Below are 13,648 nucleotides of genomic sequence, written 5' to 3' on the forward strand. Positions count from 1 at the left end.
CTCAGTATCACATAAAACTTCATAGAACATTGAAATCACGGTTATCATCATCGAAAATGATCGTTAATTATACTGTGTTCATTATCGAGGAATTACGGCGCTCGGTTACGTTGTTCCTCGTTCTTCCAGCGTGTCTGTTTGTCTCTTTGGACGAGGGTAGGGTATTTGTAAACGCAGGTAAAGGTCAGCATCTTTCCATCGGAACGGAAAGCCTCGCGAGAGATCGTCGTACACGAGATCAAATCGGTTTGGGAGAGTGCGATACGTAAACGGGAGAGGTGGAGGACGTAAGTATGGAGGCGACGCGATCGGATAAGAGACCCGATCCGTAATAGGCGGAGAAACGCGGAGCTGAGATCGTGGACGTCGACCGGAGCCTTTCGAACCCTTGTTGAGCGATACTGTCGCCGTCTCCTATATCGTGGTTATCGTGCTGCGCGAAATCGACTACTTGAACACTCACGTAACCCTATCGAGACCCTCTTCAAACGAGCTCCAAACGAGCCGGTCTGCTCGACTAATTCGTTACCGGCTGCAATCTCCTTCAACGAACCGTTTCGAGACGCTCGGTCTGTCATGAAATTCTCAGCTGCGACGCTGTTGTTCAGCCCAGCTTTGCTCGCTGGAATCTCGAAACATCGACTTGTCGATGTATCTCGCTGCTGCAAACTGTGGTTATGATTGCAGCGGCTTCGATCGGATCGATTTTGTTACATGGGTTTTTTTAAAAATTCTTGTGTATTGTTGAACTTTTAATTAGTGAAACGGGGTAGTTAGATATGGAACTGATAACGACCTTGTTGATGGTATTTGAATAGATTGGTGAAGTTTTGGACACTTCATTTTTGGAGTTTATACTCCTTGAACCAATGATAAGTTTGATACTCTATGAAATTGTTACTTGTTTCATACTTCGCGAACCTGTTGGTACCTTTTTAATATGTAATATTGAATGAACTTTCGAGTGACTTGATATTCTAGAAAATTCTAAATGCTATTTTGATATTTAACAGTAGATACCCGCTTTCTATATAGGTTACAATATTTTCGTTCACAGTGAAACTAACAAAAACGGCGGAATTGGAGTAAACCAACCAGCACGTTGATTCATAATATTTGCTGATTGTGTATTATCTTTAATCACATAATGCTCATTATAGTCAAACCTTTTGTCGACTCATCGCGAATAGGCTGACAATTGATTTCAAGGCGAAAGTGATTCGTGCGTTACTGCATAACCATGGAACGTAATTTTCTCTTAATTTGACCGTCCACGAGGTGAGCGCGGATGAACGAGGCGCGTATCGCGGCCGGCTTGGAAATCCGTGTAAAATTCAATGACTTCCATCGATAACAAATGATTTTGCAGCAGGTTATTTGTGTTCAGGTGAATGGAAGATCGTGAAACGCTCAATCAAAAATTTTACGTGTGACCAAGCAATCAGCGCGGAATTGAATGAGCGCAATTTCGCGCGAACCGGTTACACGAAGATGGGAAGTACAGGGCGAACGGAACGAATTTAATATTCAAAGGTCTCGTCGCTTTTAATAGTTGATCGCCGAGCAGGAATACTGTAATTTAAGAGTCTTCGAATAGATCGTTGCGCGTTGGGTAAAAGTGAAAAGGGGAAGGGGGAGGATCAGAAGTAACGCGTTTTGAAATATTCAAGGATCTTCGTTTAAACTTTGATTACATCGTTCGACTTCATCGAACTGAAAAGTGATTTCATTTCAACATCGAGTCGTAGGCGGATTCATCAAACGTTGTAGCGTGCTGTTCGCCGTAAAATTTTCGCTCGCCGGCCGAGTAATTCGTCTGATAAAGAAAGTTTAAGTAACCGAGCGAGGAGTTCGAGTGCAATCAGCCGAACCCGATGGCTAGATTTATTATTCGGGGTCAAAGTTTCTTGATTATTCTATCATTAGGGTGTCCGGAGGGGGTGGGAGTACGTAATTACACGTGGGCGCATTTAAACGCGTTTAAAGTTTCGCGAACTAACGAAGACGTTATTAAAAGTTTACTTATCGAACTCGAGTATCGTACGCATAGGACGCTTCCTGCCTACTGAATGTATAATGTACTTTTAGAAAAATAGTAAGTTACTGGAGGTTGAAAGATTGAAAAATTAGAAATATTGAAGTTTTAGTTTTTCATAATAAGATGGAAATTTTCTGAAAATTATAATATCTTTGAATGGTTGTGTGGTAAAATGCGAATCACTTTTTTTCAATGTTACAACCATTTTGATTGTTACTCGAGTCACTATTAGTAATTGAGATGTTTTTCATTTTTATACAGATATCTCAATAGCACTTTTACTTTTGTATTCATGTTTATACTAAGTTCCTAAATCTTTTTATAAATCGTTTCTAAATCGTTCATAATAAGTTTCTCTCAATTTTCTAAATCTATTAAAAAATGTTTATCAAATTTATTAATATTATTAGCTAAATTTACATTTAAATAGAAGATTTCCATTATTTTACTGTTATGAGTTAATCAGTATAAGTAGTAAAATTCACAGGGTCGTAACCCGAAGAATAACAATAACCAAGAAATTCATTAAAAAGTGAAACTTGTGTCACATTATAGCGAGGAACGAAAAAGGCGAACGCCGTCGCGCCACGAATCCTCCGGAATCAAGCATCCCCTATCGCGGGACTTTTTCTCGCGTCGCGGAGCACAACGGGAGAATATTTGCAATTCCAATCTCGCGCAGCACGGCTCTGTATGTATATTTGCGCTTCACTCCTAAAATCTGGACGATAGTTTGCAGTTTCCCCCCAAGATAATTCGATACAACTGGAAATTACACGGCTCGACTCGAGCCGTGGCGGCTGGCGCATGGTTTACCCGCATCGGATCCCCTGTCGACGTGCTCGATCTCAGTAAAGGGGGAGTTCCCGCGACGCGAGGGGTATTTCGTGTGTACACGCGAAAGCGGTAAGGTGCATGGACCGTGTATATGGTGATTATATGTATTCCAAATACATATATACTAACGGCTACTTGGGCAACAACTAGTACGTGCAAGCATGCGACGAGACCACTATCAAGCGTCATGCACTGTCTACCGTGTGGTTATGGAGAAGAAACCAATATCTTACTGTCTAAGACTGGAAAATTTGTTTACTTATTTTCTAAATCGGACTTCGAAACTTGGCAATAAATGGCAACGATATGGCGGCAGGATCTGAAATTTCTTGGATATTTGCTCGTATGAATTCTGATAACAATTTCTCTTGCCGGTGCATGGTCCACAGGTGAAATTGTTATTCTCGGAATGTTGAGATTCTATAATTACTTGTTTCGTATGTGGGTGATCGAACTGTGGATATGGATTCAGTGGGATCTGTAAGCACTTGGAATTTGAACGTAGATTTTAAATTGTACCTTCGTGTCGTATGTTACGTTCTCGACACTTGTCTCGGCGGAACTTTTGTCGATAAACTGTTTCTGGAAAACTTATTGTTGGGTAGTTTGAAGGTAGTAGGTTTGTACGGTTGAACATTAACAACCGTAATGGTGAGCGATTTAAAAGTTCGTGAAAGTCTCGTGATACCTTTAGTCTTGTTGTTTATTCTTCTTCTTCATGTATTCGTTTCTTTCAAATTGGGAAATCTTAGCTTTGTATTTCTAAGCGAATTTTGTAGTGCAAACAATGCTGCAGATATATCTGAAAACTTGTATGCGTATTCTTTTGCTTTTTAATTAAGCAAATTCTCCTTGTCTGTGATTTTTTAATTTTATATTTATTTATACTTAATGTTCAAATTGTCACAGTACACTGATTAATGCATTTCTTTCTGTTCTTTTTTACTTTCCTTCATCGTCCCCAGTTTTTAAGAAATTTGGTTTCGAAGAAAATATAAAATTACCAACTTTAAGATGATGTGTGTTTTGATTATAAAATCTATATGAACGTTTCTTGTAGTAAATGATTTTATAGACCCTCTCATAAAAACGATAATCTATATAATCATATTCTATAGAAAATATTGATATAATTTCTATAATTAAGACACAGCAATTCGACCAAATTAAGTCCAAGATCTTACATAGACCGTGAAAATTTACAAAAGTCGTTTATCGAATCTTATAATATTTAACTTCATAAAGATTGATTAAACAGTGTAATCGTTCCAAAATACGATACAGAATATATAAAAATACAAACACAGAACATGTAGCCACATTTGTTCAAGGTAACTACGAAAAAGTGTCGCTTCCATGATTTTGTTCGACATATTTACGCATACTTTACGTATTCGCGAAATCCTCCATGATGTATCCCATCATCGAAACATGCGAGTTCGTTCAAGGAAGCGGTCGCCATCCGGTACAGGATTTCGGAAACGAAAAACGAAAAGTAACGATAAAAACGCAACGTTTTCGTGGCCGATAAATAACGATTGCCTCCATAAATCCGTGTGTTACCATGGCCTCGCATTCTTCTCCGACAGCGAACGAAATAAAATCTTTTTTTCCTGTTCGCCGAACATTTCGCTTCTATTTCGTTTGCGTTGACAAAAATTTTATAACTATTGCGAATACCGAACTTTCCCGAATTCTGGTGATTGTTATAGGTGTGAAATTTCGCCAGAGAGGCCCGCGAAACTTTTCGAATAAACTTGGACATTCTACAACTCCAATAACGGCTGACACTCGCCGCTGGAAGGATTTCAACCCCGGCCGACGTTCGCCACCCTTATCGACCCTCTGCGTACGTAGGTGCAATATTTTTCTGACGTTTTCAACGCTTCTAGGCTAAATCAATGCGCGATTTCATTTTATTGGATCGTTAGCGTGAAGTTTTCATATGGAACTTACGTTTCTCTTCGCAAGTCATCGGATGCTTGTAGGAATGAATGTGGGACGAGGACGAATTGATCTTATGAAGTGTTATAAAGAGTGAAGTTTACAGATTAAGTGGAATAAGATTTTAAATTTCAAGAAGTTGGCTTTTTTGTTATAATAAATATATAATATCATTTATTATAAAATGAAAATCGTGAAAGAAGGAAATGTTATTTTGTTGGTTAATAGTGTTGGTGAATTAGGAAGGAAGGAAATACGTCATTAACGTCTTATAATGTTCGTGATTCATATAATTATAAAATTTGCGTTTGTTGTAAGCTTAACAACACGAATGAAATTAAAGCACAATAAAAATATCAAATTTCTCAATAAACTAAACGAAAATATTTAGGAGATTAAACAAATATTATTGTTTTTCGACAGTTCTTATTGAAAGTTACTTGTTTAAATGAAAAAAGAAAATATGTTATTAAATTATATTTTCAGTATGACAATTTTGAATTAACTTTTGCATTGTGATGTCACATAATTTTGTGCATGAAATTATTTGATAATGTATTTGTCGATAGTAATTTCAGTCTATTCAGAGTCTGTTTCGGGAGCCAAATCGCTTCCTCCATTATGTTTCCATTATCAGAATGTAGAAACACTGGTTGTTGCCACGTTCTATGTATGGATAACGTGAAACTCATGTGATTCTCCTCATGAAATATTCTATTGTAACATCCTTCTAAGAATGATGTTGCAGTAAAGTGACTGACATCCTTTTCTGTTAAATTCAATCTTAACGTCTTCAATAATCGTTGATATTTCAATAATTTTTATAGTTTAACCTAAAACCACTATAATTCTATTTTATTTCCATTTGTTTCTCTTATTAAGAAGCAAATAGTTCAATTACTGATTTTGAAAGTCTGGAAAATTTATTCGCGAGTGATGAACGTTACACGAACAGCGTGAATCATAATCAAATATTTCCTTTATTAGTAGGACCGTACGGTTTGTTCGTTATTTCTAAACTCCGTCGAAAGTATAGCAAAAACTGTATTGCCGCCGATATCAAAACACATTAAAACAAGTAGCTAGGAAACTATAATCTCCAAAGTCGATCGAAACTTTTCTAAATAGATAACATAGGAGATCTAGCGTATTTTTATGTGCAATCTAACTTTTTTACACTTCACCGTAAGTTCAGTGGCAGATTGAAAAGCACAGGTACATAAAGTTTCGATTACCGTTCCCGAGAGGAAATTTTAAATTGCCTTGACTTCGTTACGTGACTTGCGATATAAATTTTCATTCGTTTATTTTATCAAATGAACAACAACGAGCATCGGCACGGACTGTGACTCGTAAACAGAAGCGATAATTCTACTTTATCCCCGCTTTTTGTTTATTTTCATCTATTCACCGTTCAAAGTTCACCCTTAAAGCGGAGCTTGTATTTTTACGACGCATTCTACGCTTCGATATCCGGTTACCTCATCGTGCCTCGTTCACTGGGACGCTCGTCAATGAGTTTTCAGTTATTAATTGGGGAATTCGTAGTGGACACAAGTTGCTTCCGATTCGGATTCAAAAAGCGACGTTAATTAATTAAAGTGGGCTCGAAAGTATCTCCGCCGTTGCGCGGATCCGATGTCACTTTGGACGAATGTTATCGTGGGCTGGAAGCTTCGCCTCGTTTGGCGTGTCTCCAGCTGCGACGTTACAGTAGACATCTAATCTCTCGTTTCTTTAAATTTTTTAGTCTCATTAATTATTGTCGCTCCTCGTTCTACATACTTTCAGTGACAAAAATTCTATTTACTATTCTACTACTCGCGTATTTATCTAAGTGTTTCGTTTGCTTATTGTAGACTGTATTGTAGCACATTAAGAAAATTGTAGCGAACAAAAATGGCGGATGAAGACAGGATTTATTAGTGATTTATAATACTTGGAAAATTGTATTCAAATGTATTCCATATTGTTGCATTCTACTTGTAAAACATATAGTGTGTTTTGTGAATTATTTTGGAAATATTTCTATGTTGAAGTTTAAAATTAATAAATTCTGTAAAAAGTGAATATTTTAAGTAACTAATAGTGTCATACATTATATAATTAGTATACATCACTGGTATATTTTTTAATTTATGTATGAATATGCATCCTTTGCCACAATTAAAGAATAGAGGCCAAAGAAATCGTTTTAGCTGATCATTTCTTCCTCCATCATTTTTAGATGTTAAATATTTTTATTTTACCCAATTTGAGTAACCGCAAAACATGTATTCTATATTTTCCAAAACCTCAATAAGTTTAGTTCGATTACATTATTTTTCTTAATAAAACAAAATTTATAATTACGTTTTTCATATGTTTCAGAATAATATCATAAAAAAGTGGGACGTGCTTTGTTAAAATATATTTTCAATTCTTCCATACGTTTGGATAAGAAAAGATAAGTCGGCGTTCTCTATTTTGATCTTACAGACCGAGTATTTCACGACCTTTTATCAATTGTCTAACACTCTGCATAATGTATCTTGCCAGGTCTTTTCTAATTGCCTAGACTTCTAGAAGTTTCTGGAATAAATATTGTCTATTTATGATTTTAGTCAATTTTTGTTATATTTACTAAGCGTTTAACTCTTAACGGACTAATGCCGTAATACAAGCGGTATGCCACTTTCACTTATTGGATCCAATGCAACGTATATGGCGGTAAAAATAATTTTATTATATTTATCACTGTTATTGCTGTAATATGTACAATTAACACGTTAAATATTATGCTAGGTCACTTCTGTGAGTTTGTTTCTGCTTGTTATCTATGTTACGGCATTCTCTGGCGGTAAGTAAACTTGAAATACTTCCAGTCCGTTAATGGTTAGTACTACTTTAAAAGTACATTAATTATGAAATAAATATTGTGTTGGGTGTATTACTGAAATTCAATCTTCAAATGATTTACATCGGTATTGAAAGTAGTAAACAGTAAGTATTATGAAACTATTTATAATCAAGGATCGTAAGGTTAGTCAGCAGAATTAGCTGCTTCAGAAGTTAGTATATTTTATCGAATATGGAACACGTTAGTTTTAACACTGTTCTAGTTTCATACTCTCCTAATAAGCGTCTTATGGCCACGAATTGGTCAAGTGCCGGTCGCGCCATGAGTAGCCAATATCTGTTATTGTGGAGACTAGAGTTGTCCATACTCTTATACGTGCGGTGGCAATATCAGCGATTCCAAGACCAAATTCCCAGGCATTATGTAACATAACCGCTTGAAACACTACAGAAATTTACTACCTGTTTGAATATACGCATATACAAATTTCACGTTATAGGTGAAATGTAATGACATTTTTATAATGTAAAAATGAAAATTCGAATTAGTCCATATTCTGTGTTGAACTAGAACTTTAAACGAAATACTATTAACAGAATATTAACATATACTTCATATGTACGTTTTTATGAGAATAGATTAAAACTTAACCACAATGATTGAAAAATAAATATTACCATTTAATGAATGATTTCAATAAATAATGTTTCCTAGAATTTGCTATTATAGACCTTGTTAAAAAATTCACATTTTGAAATGCACAACGTTTTTCCAGCTTTAACAGTTAACACTTTCTTCGTTCACAATTTGGAAGGTTGTTTTTACTCTTTGAATATAAATACTAACTAAAAAAAGAAATGCATTATTCTGTACCAAAATTCTATCAGAATCTGTCACTTTGTTTCTTTATCACGTATGCTCTTTTCTTGGCTATTTTCTCATACTTACAAAGGTAGCGGGGATAATTACTTAAATAATTACTTAAATAATTACTTAAATTATTCAGAATAACCGTATCCAAACTATATATAATTCTACATTCTTAACAAGAAACTTCGATGTACAGTCCTGTGCATGAAACAAGACGTCCTAATAATCACAAAAACCCCGTAGTTCCAGCACAATATTGCTCTCAAAGTCACGTGAAACCGCAAGGTGACAAAGTATCCCTAACTATAGTGACGCGGTGTCTCGTGCAAAGCGCTAGACAATGGAACAAAGACTGGCAGATATAACATTCTCAGAATGGTAGTCGAGCGACGAAAGGTCGCGAGATGTTTCGTCCGAAAATCGAAGAGGAGCAAATCATCTTACAATGTGCCACGTCTCATCCAAGATTGCACTAGTATTAAAGATGTTTCGCAGCATTTTCTTGATTGAGAAGACGTCGTTTGCATAGCGTAAGCGTTCGTTTGAATAACAGAATTGGTCAAAATTGTCTATAATAATACGATCATACATCAAAACCAATGATTAAAATGCAACCATTGACTCTATTGCAAGTTAAAACCTGCAATCTTCATTTGAGACTCGCCATAACGTCCTCGATTTCATTTGTAGATCGGTAAAATTTGACGATCGCAAAAGATGATTTATAATCGAATCAACCACTACATTCGAATCATCCGTAACATCTAATCAGATGACATTTTACCCAACTGTGTTGCCTGACAGTAGCCTAGAGTACATATTTTACTGGAACTGTGTTACAGAAGCGTCTCAAAGCAGAAGCTCGCAAGCGAATTGAAGAAACTGAAACACAGTGAATATGTTCATGTAGATGTGTACGTGTCTGAGAGAAAGAGAAAGAACCAGAAACAGCGAAGAAGAAGAAGAAGAATAAGAAGAAGAAGGAAGAAAAGAAATAATGAAAGAAATTATGTGAACAAGTAAGAAAGAGAAGGAAAAACAACGCCAGTCTGTGTACGACCAATGACGGAAGGCGAAGAAAAGGCCTCGTACGAGGACACGTTCCGGCCCAACAAATTGCATTGTGCACTGTTTGCGCCTCGACGAGTGACCAATCCGTGTGTGTCTGCGTGTACGTGTGTGTACGTGCCCATATCTCGGCGTGGGATCCAGTGTGCGCACACGATCAACACAAGCGCACCTACACGCGCGGTCCATTCATCCAAGCATCCAGAAAACGCACACGCGCACAGTTACAGGTGCTCAGATAAGTATACGTCCACCTATGTTATTAATTTTCCCCTAAATTAAGTAATGTTTTATTTTAATAAATTGTACAGAATTTCTTAATTGAATTATTCTAATACAAAATGCACGAAGGAAAGTTTATAAGAATATAAATTATTTTAATATTTATTAACGCTAGAACTGTCGGATAGGTAAAAAAATTATTCGATCTGAATTTTGTCTTTTACGTTTTATTGAAGAGACTCAAATTTTTTTCTGAGAAATTATTAAATAATTTTTTATCCTACCATTTATATTTTCATTTCTCGTATTACACATTTTGCATATTTTAAATTTCAGTTCTAGCATTAGAGCATGTAAAATATATTATATGAATAGCTGGACGAATACTTTTGTGAGTAACCATGGACAAAAAAAAAAGGAAACAGAAAACATCAGAGACAATCAACTCCAACGAGTGTGTGTATACGGCGTAAATAGTGATTCATAGCGACCAGAAGCGTACTGCACACACTGACAATGATACAGCTCAATATAGGTGTCGTATTTATACCTATGATATATATTATATATATATATAAATATATATATTTATATATATCAATAAACAATGTAATTGCATGATCACGTAGTCGCAACGTCGCACGAGCTAAAGAGTACTCTGTCTCTAAATGGCTGATCGTCGGCTGGCCAGATGGGAGCAAAGGGACACAGCGGATACATGAGTTTCAATTGTCCAAAATTCTTTCTCTTTTTTCGCCACGTTTTCTTTTTCATGGTCCTGTTTCGTTATTCGAGAACGGGCATCGCATTGATACGTCGCGACGTTCTTGGATCTACGGTGGGAAACATCGGATAAGAGGAAAAGAAAAAGACACAGCCGTCCCGCGGTGTCGCGCGAGAGATCCTTTTCGTTTGCACGGTTTGTCTCGTAGGAAAAGATGAAAGGGTCCTGGCAAATTGATGGGAAAATTGGTTTCTTTGCACGGTCGCCCGTGAAGCAACCGTTCTTTGCGTGAACGAGTTTCGAGAAACGATGTTTCGGACTCGTCCTGGAGGACATCTGGGGTTGAGGGACGCTTGGGGACGGGAATGAGGAAGGAGAAATGGAGGGATGCATCGTGGAGGCTCGCCAACGGATACAAAAATCGCGAGTCACGTCCCAGGTGACAGTGTCGACTTGATTTGGTTTCCGCACAGGGCTCAACACCTGGGGTCCAGTCTCGTGCATTCAGCTCCAAACTCGCTTTTCTGGATCCCGATTTGGGCGGCGAGCAATTCTCGCCGCGACGGTTCGGTGTTCACGGGGCTTCCTTTTGGTCTCGCAAGGAATTTTGCATTCGTTTGACTGTTTTCGCGCGTTGACGCGCCTTTTTGGGCACAATTTTAGGCGGTATTCCAACGGTTGATTCCTCCTTGATCTTTCAAATTAATGCTAATTTTTTTTTTAAATTAACATTCCTATTATTTTGTTAAATTATTGTTCCCATTATTATACAAATGAATATTTTTATTGTTTTTCTAATTAATTTTATTGTTATTTGTTAAAATTAATATATTGTTATTTTTTCGAATTAATGTCCTCACTATTTTTCCGAATTAATATCTCTATTGCTTCTCCAAATTAATGTTCCCATTGTTTCTCCAAATTAACATTCCTATTATTTTTGCTAATGAATGTTCTCATGATTTTTTTAAATTATTGTTTCCTTTTTTTCTAAATTTAAGAATTAATTGTTAAAGCATAACTCCATTTATATGAACTTACTGGACGAAAAACCGTTCAATAGTTTGTACATAAAGAAGTTCACTGATTTTCTCTACGTATGATTTTTCATCCGAATAACTGGAATTCCCGTTCAAATAAGTTGAGCTCAGCAATTTTCTTCCTTTTTCATTTCACGATGAGGTTATATTACTTATTGAAATATGACGGCGTACTGAACAATATTTTCTCCTGCTCCAATTAAAGAGAAAAAGTAAAGGTTGATGTATTTATACTGTAAATCTAAAAATTTCGTGAAGTATAGGTTGAAAATCATTGATTTATTTTATTTATCGTATCACAACGGCCTCAAATATTTCAAAATTTGGATATGACTTATGAGAACAGTAACTTAGTAAAATCCGCTAGATTTATTTCTTTGTGTGAACAAGAACGACGACAGAAATAAATTGTTTTTATTACCTATAGTTCAATACATAAAGCGTCCGTCCAATTGACACGAGGATCGTCATTACTTCAGATAATAGGAATTCAGCTACAGTCACTTATTCGTAAAAGTTCTTCAGGAGAAAAGCAACTGTTTATAAACGAATATTGTCGAGATAAATGAAGTTCCGATAAATCGAGCCATAACGCAATTCTTTTCCATTCAAGGAACGATTCGTTTTTCGATTGCAAATTATTCGACGGAACGTATCGACAGGACGCGATCCAGTTTCCAAGCGTCGGTTTGAAACTGATTGCAGACACCGGAACAGACAATATACCTTCGAAACACTACAGGAGGTATACGCAATACACAATACGCCATATATAATTACGCCTATACACGTATATATCTTAAATATTGAGAGAAAAATATATATATAATATGTAAGTATATATATACATATATGTATATATGTATACCATACGTGAGGCTGCGTAACACGCTTATATACGTATGTATACAACTAATAGAGAACTTACGGAAAAAGAACTGAAACGTGTATAATGTACGGTCTACGCGTATATATGCGTGCCTCCAGCGTATGTGCGGCCTGCGGTGCTCGAATCGCGAATTCTCTCCTTTCTCTCTCCCTCTTACCCTCTTACTCTCTTACCCTCTCTCCCTTTCTTCTTGTTTCTCCTTCTTTATCAATGATTTCAGCTCGCAGACTGATCCGATTTCCACGAGCGCTGTTTGCAAGCGGAAGGCATCGTTGCATGTAATTTTTAAGCGGCGCGAACCCAGAGAAACCCAACGGGCCCGACGAGATACGTCGCGTAGTCGAGTGTTTGAAACGCGGCCCGACGAACACTTTTATTCCTCGGCTCGTAAATCCCCTCTACGCGATAAAACGAATCGCCGGAAAACGATATTGCGGCCGGGACAACCGTAAAAAACGTTAGAGAGAGCGGATCGCCGCACGGTCGAACGCATTTTTCGGTGGCCGCGTTCCGCTTTTTGTGGTACGTTTTCGTTTGCCACTCCCACCCCCGCGACAGTACGCCGCTAATCGCAGCCTTCTTTGTCCCCCGTTATTGACCTCTCGGTCTCGCCGATTCGAGCGCCGCGGGTAGGGCCATGCAACAAGAACATCGCAAATCGAATTAAACGAGTCAACCATAAACCATAAACGAAGTGGACAAGAATATATCTTGCGAAGACTGTGGAACGTAGCAAGGTTCCCTTGTAACAGTTCAGCCAACCAAACAGCTGTGACGAGCTATAAAAACGTAGGTTAGTAGGCCATCCGTGTAGTGTACTCGTGTATTTTTCAGTATGTACGTTTATGTCTGTCTGTATGACTGCGTGTTGTTCCGTGTGACACGCGTATGTCGATGCGAATGTGTATATGTGTATGTTTGTATGTGTTAGTGCCAATACGCTGCTCGCTGCCGACGCGAATTAATGTCGCGAGCCGCGGTATTCGTGCGTCCCCTGGTGCAACTTTCCACTGATGCGACGAAATTGAAACTTTTCGAGATTTCAGTGTGTAAAAAGGAAATATTTCCGGCCGCGGCAAACAGTAACCGACGTACAAACGAGCTACCACGATTCGTTCTCGCGCGAATACCAATGGTCCGTGGGCTTCATCGGTCTCGTTCAACGAGCGAAATGGTA

General features: G+C 37.4%; 1 protein-coding gene across 14 annotated transcripts in view; it reads right to left on the minus strand.

Moving 5' to 3' along the window:
* The window catches only part of Rdl (Resistant to dieldrin), a 155,572-nt gene that overhangs the window by 34,147 nt on the left and 107,777 nt on the right, over positions 1–13,648 (minus strand). The gene's annotated exons all lie outside the window — the stretch shown is intronic.

Source organism: Nomia melanderi, chromosome 7 (assembly GCF_051020985.1).
Source record: "Nomia melanderi isolate GNS246 chromosome 7, iyNomMela1, whole genome shotgun sequence".
NCBI classification, from domain to species: domain Eukaryota; kingdom Metazoa; phylum Arthropoda; class Insecta; order Hymenoptera; family Halictidae; genus Nomia; species Nomia melanderi.